Source organism: Notothenia coriiceps, unplaced genomic scaffold, assembly GCF_000735185.1.
Source record: "Notothenia coriiceps isolate Sejong01 unplaced genomic scaffold, NC01 NC01_scaffold00037244, whole genome shotgun sequence".
In the NCBI taxonomy this organism is placed as follows: Eukaryota; Metazoa; Chordata; class Actinopteri; order Perciformes; family Nototheniidae; genus Notothenia; species Notothenia coriiceps.
Window position 1 is genome coordinate 10949250 of NW_011369945.1, and position 5398 is coordinate 10954647.

At 42.1% G+C, this 5398-nt stretch overlaps 1 long non-coding RNA gene across 1 annotated transcript; it reads right to left on the reverse strand.

Moving 5' to 3' along the window:
- Positions 1–1259: 1259 nt before the first annotated feature.
- LOC104964630 (uncharacterized) lies at positions 1260–3034 on the reverse strand. Its single transcript, XR_800444.1, has 2 exons — positions 2987–3034; positions 1260–1715 (listed from the first exon to the last, which is right to left on the reverse strand). It is a non-coding gene; the product is annotated as an uncharacterized lncRNA (long non-coding RNA).
- Positions 3035–5398: the final 2364 nt, after the last annotated feature.

Below are 5398 nucleotides of genomic sequence, written 5' to 3' on the forward strand. Positions count from 1 at the left end.
CCCCTCCCCTCCCTCTGGTTCATCTGCAATAATGAAGCTGAGTTTCTGAAACCTATGACTACGGCAAGTCTGATGGTCCAAGCCAAACGCATGGTAATTCTGAGAGACAACACATACCCAATTCCAGCGTCACTGAACAATTAAAAATGAATAAAAACACCTTATGTACACATTTCTGTCAGAACTCTTACAACATGCCATCTATATATTTATACAGACTATGCTTGTGCACATACCCCTGTATAGAAAATATATTATAAGATCAAATTAAATTAGACTAAGGGCTATAGACATCCAAAGTACAGCACTTCTTTTTAATCTCAGTTTTTTATTTTCACTTATTCAATTACTTAGTTCTTTAGACAACCTCGTACTAAAAGAAATAACTCTATGCAGGTTTTTTGATGAATGTTGTTCCTTGAGGACCCAAGCTGACCATGTAGATGCCCGTTGAAAAAAGCCTCACATATTTACACTGCAGATCTCCCCTTTTAAAATGCATGTGTGTGAATCACCTTCTGACTTTTATGTGCATGAATTGGTGTTGCACCTTCATGTGTTCTTAAAATGATTATCAGTGATGTTTTACAAGATTTCACCCCCTTAAATCCTCAGATCCTCGCTTCATGATGAAATAAAAGCAATAACCAATCAGCTTTGGCACTGGGTGAAGAAGTAAGTGTGCTGTGGTTTCCTACAAAGCCTTTTTTTGAGTTTACATGTCTTGTGATTCGTCCCTGTTTGTGCACTAATGTGAAATCACATTAAAGCTTATAGCAGATGTTCTCAAAAATTGAGATTAGTGCAAAAGAGGGACGAATAAACGGATATCTAACAAGCTAGTACTGTGATATCTAAACCACATTAGCACCATGGAGAAAGAGAGTGAACTACATTGTTCAAGTAAAGCCATACACACATGATGCTGGATCGTATACAGTGTCAGGGCACATATGATGGAGATTTTGTGCCAATGAGAAACCCCTAAGGATGGATGGATAGGAATGATGGGAGAAAACTTAGCGATAATGGAGATGAAATAACACTCATCTCCTTGCCTCCTTTCCTTCAGCTGCACCGATGCATTAAATAAACAAAACAGGAAGCAAATCTCCGGAGTGCATCCATCACATTGCTTCTTAAATCTCCTGCAGGTGGAGGTCGGAGCAGCTGAAGGAGGAAACTACATCTGGAGAGTTAAAAAGCGAGTGTGTGAGGGGGCACAGGAAAGTCTGCAGGGGTCAGTTTGGGATCAGATCTTCAGGGGAAAGGACATGGTGTTGTTTGTGTGCAAAAATACTTGTCAGACTACTGCTGGAACATGAACCCTTTTTTTGTTTCTTTTTGTACATTTTCAGTTTGCGTCGTTTCTGACGTTAGATTTTGCAATATAACTCCCACTCTAGTCCTACTTATGTTTCATCTTCTGCTTGTGTTGCACTTGTTTTTAATATATATCTATATTTTCTTTTCTGGCTTTGTTTCTCTTTTCTTACTTTACAAAATGAGAGACAGAATGATGGACAGCTGACAATATATATAATTATTTTCCTCTTCTTCTTTGATCGTTGTAAACCAACAGGTTTTATCAGACACTGGCGTTCGTTTTCTCTTCTCCTTCAAGTGCGCTCCTTCTCTCCTCTGAACCTTCTCATTGCAGGAGGGCCCTGATTTGTTTGGAGGTGCTGTCATCGTTTAGATGTCGTGTCGTATACCTGAAGAAGAGAGAGATATGTTAAAGTTGTAATGTTCTAGAGATGGGCTGTACTTATATAGCGCTTTATTAGGTCTTTACTACCCCTCAAAGTGCTTCACATACTACAAGGCATTCACCCTTTCACACCTCATTCATACAGAGCTGTACCAATTGCTTTAGGAAACTAAGGCTGCATCTACACGGAGACGAAAACTAACCGAATTCGATATCAAAAAAGTATTCCGTCCTCACGGTATCGGCTCAAGAAACGTGTCCGTCCACACGAGGCCGCTCGACCCGCTGGAGACGCTGTAGTATATATGCCGGGCCTGTAAGTGGCGCTGTACCTCCGCCACAAAATACACCAAAAGCAGCGAAGAAAACTCCTCCGAGCATGGTTGCCATGGTTGCCTGGTTGTCCTTCTGTTTATTTTCCGCGGTGGATTTAGCAACATGTAGTTCTCCATGTCCACTTGTTGCTGATGGTTGTGGTAGAGGAGCTGCAGATGTTGCACTAACATCTGTAGCATGGTCACTAGCAGTAGCTACTGACCATGCTACAGCAGTGAGCAGCAGAGGTGGGGAGAGGCAGGGCTCTGGCTGTTTCGGCGGCCTCTGTTTCTCTTTTTCTCCCTCCCCGAGGCGAGCGTGTGCTCCTGCTGTAAAAGGCAGGTACACCGCACCCACTGCCACTAACTCTGAGCCGGGCACCCGAGCAGGACGTTCTCCCCGGTAGTCCACCAGCAGATTGAAAAACACCCACCTCTCCACCTCTTCCAAGGAACAAGGGAACCGTGCGGGGGGGTCTGCTGGAGGCTCCTGCTGGGTGCACTGTCCTGCGAGATACCGGGGACCTGGCTCGAAACACTCGGAACACTGTTGTTGTTGTTGTTGTTGGCGGCGAAACACATCAGCGGTGACGCGGGGGTGAGCAGCAGAGGTGGCGAGAGGCGGGGCTATGGCTTCATCGTTATCAGGAAATGATCGTATAGGACGTACACACGGAGTGAGCCGTTTGGCCCCCCAGAGCGTTTTCGTCCGCAGATCTATCCACCTTGGGACTCCGTTACCGTTTGAGGGATCCCGTTTCCGCGGTTCCGTTACGGCCTCTGTGAACCGAACCGTCCATACGATAGAGAACTGTATCTCCTCGGGATACAACGCGTTTCGTGTCCGTGTGGAACGGGGCCTAACATTCACAACAACATTCACGACCACCGTTGGCATCACACATTCGGGAGCAACTCAGGGAATCTGTGTCTAGTAGTCTCTTTCTGGTTCCTGCATCACCTCAGGCGCGTTCAGGAAGTCACCTCTCACGACTGTTGGTACGGTTGCTCTTTCAGCACCTTGATTGCAAGCCCTTCCCTCCCCCCCCAAAATGCTCATCAGAGAAAGAAGTGTGTTAGTAAAGTCAGCGTCTCCACTACCGCAGAAAACACTTATTTATATGTAGGTTAGCTAAACGTTTGAACCTATTGTGGAATAAGTTCTGCATTCCTTGACCATCGTCCATATCAAACATCTTTCTCTTGCACTATTTTGTTCCTTTCTGGTTACTTCTTGTACTATTATCTATTGTTTTTATTTTATTATTTAAGGGTCTTATTTATCATATTTATGTTGCTTTGTTGGACGGAGCCTGGGACTTGATATTTGCTCCTGTTCCAAAGTGAAGCATTATCTCTTTTCCTCTCAAGGTGATGGGTCCTGTGTTTGGAGTTGTGAGCAGTTTTTATTTGAAGAGTGATGTTGCTCCATCAGGCCCTTGATCTATCTATTTCCAGAACTATCAAAAGGTAAATTGATTAAAAGATAAAACATTGACCTTTTTTCTGTCTGTCTTCAGTTAATCTTGTGACCCCTCCATGATTTACCGTGTGGGACCCTTTTGGAAAGAGTTTCACACTATTGCATCAATAACCAGGCTAATGGGTGAGAGTTGTTCTTAAATCGCATTGGCAGGATAGCCATCTTTTGTATCATAATTATTGTTAGAAGTTGTGTTATAATAATCGAAAATGTGAAGTATTCATTGTTTTCCTGGTGTGGAAGTTTTGATGGTCTGTAAAGTATAATTCGTTTGGCACTACTCTCTGGGTACTTCTGATTTTGTTACAAGTAGGCTTCTACAAGGAACATACCAACATAATATATAAGAGTATAATACATTACAAATATTACAAAATATGGTACAATATGAAGCATGTTCTCATGTATAAAGTTAATTGCATAAAAATGTGGCAAAAATGTCCAATATATGTGCAAGGGTTCACAGTAACAACATATAATAAAGTATTTGTGTTCAAAACTGCAATTCAATCCCTTTAAATATAATATGTTATTTTAAATAAGGTATCAGTTACTGTCATTACGTAACAGAAAACGCCTAACGAAGGCTATTAATTGTCATTTCAGTTTCCCAATTCATCAATATATACATTTTTAAAGGGAAGTGTTTAAGCAAGTGTTTGACAGGCCCAGTAGTCAGCAGAGAGCGTTTCGTCCTGTTTTTAGACCACTGGTTATTGTGTGTGGCACTGCCGCATCGATTTGGAGTCTTGGCCCAAAAGCCGACGGGGTGAACGGTTCTGTAGAGGATTGGATGTACTCCCACCATTCCACCCTCATGCGAACAGGCATGGGTGTCTGTGTTGGTTGAATGCCTTGACAGCGGTACTTTCCCTGTTATCGACAAAAGGCAGAAGAGTAAGATTCAGTCAGAAAAAAGAAAACAGTTGAATAACACGCAGAGAGCAGTCCAGGTCACACACTAATGCTGCTGCTATTTCAGGGCACTTGCACTGATCTCCTTGAAAAAATTAGGCTGATGACTTTCTAATTCATATAGAAGGACAACTCATGAAAGAAGGATTTTAAAGTAAACGTGAAGGACGTCTATGAATGATTCTCTGTGTGAAATGTCAGTGTGATGAAGTCCTGTTGAAATTGTGGAAGTCAGCAAGCTTGAGAATGTGCTCTTTGAGTGTAGATATGAAAAGGCTTTATTAATAACTTAGAAAGAAAAGTAATGGAACCCTTTGGAGGATGAAGGAAAATGACTCAGGGCGGAGTCCTCCAGCAATGAGACGGGCCACACACATGCCATACCGTTGCCTCCAGACCAGTCTGGTGGTGTCGCTCTATGGGCAAGGTCTTATTCTGAAGGAGCGCAAAAATAAATACAATTAGAAACAGATAAAAAGTCCCCTATGGGCTAAAAATAAAAGTATTTAAATAACAGAAGAACATTCACGTTTGTTGTTTGCTGTGCTGAGGGACACACAATGCCCTACCACAAGGTGGAGACAAATCTCATTCCCTGCATAGCTTGGAAATGTTTAAGAAGAATGGCAGGTAACTTTTCTTAAGAAGGCAATCCTGACCCCCTTTTTTTGTCCCCCTGCAAAATCACTTATGTCCAAAGAGGTGGAGAAGTTTTATTGCCAAAATTTTGAATGCTGGCATTAGGGTCAACCGTGCCAAGGGGCCCATCTATTTCTAATTGACTTCACCTTTATTGTGGAAAGGATGTTGTAATAAAGGAATAGTAAATAAGTTTATTAAATGAAAAAGCAATAAAATTGTAAACCAGTGGTAAATACTGAAAATAATATTTCTAAATATTTTCCGAATTGGTGAGGTGCAAGTAATACATCACAATTTGACCCCTCCCTAAGTGTGTATCCTGAGAGACTAAAC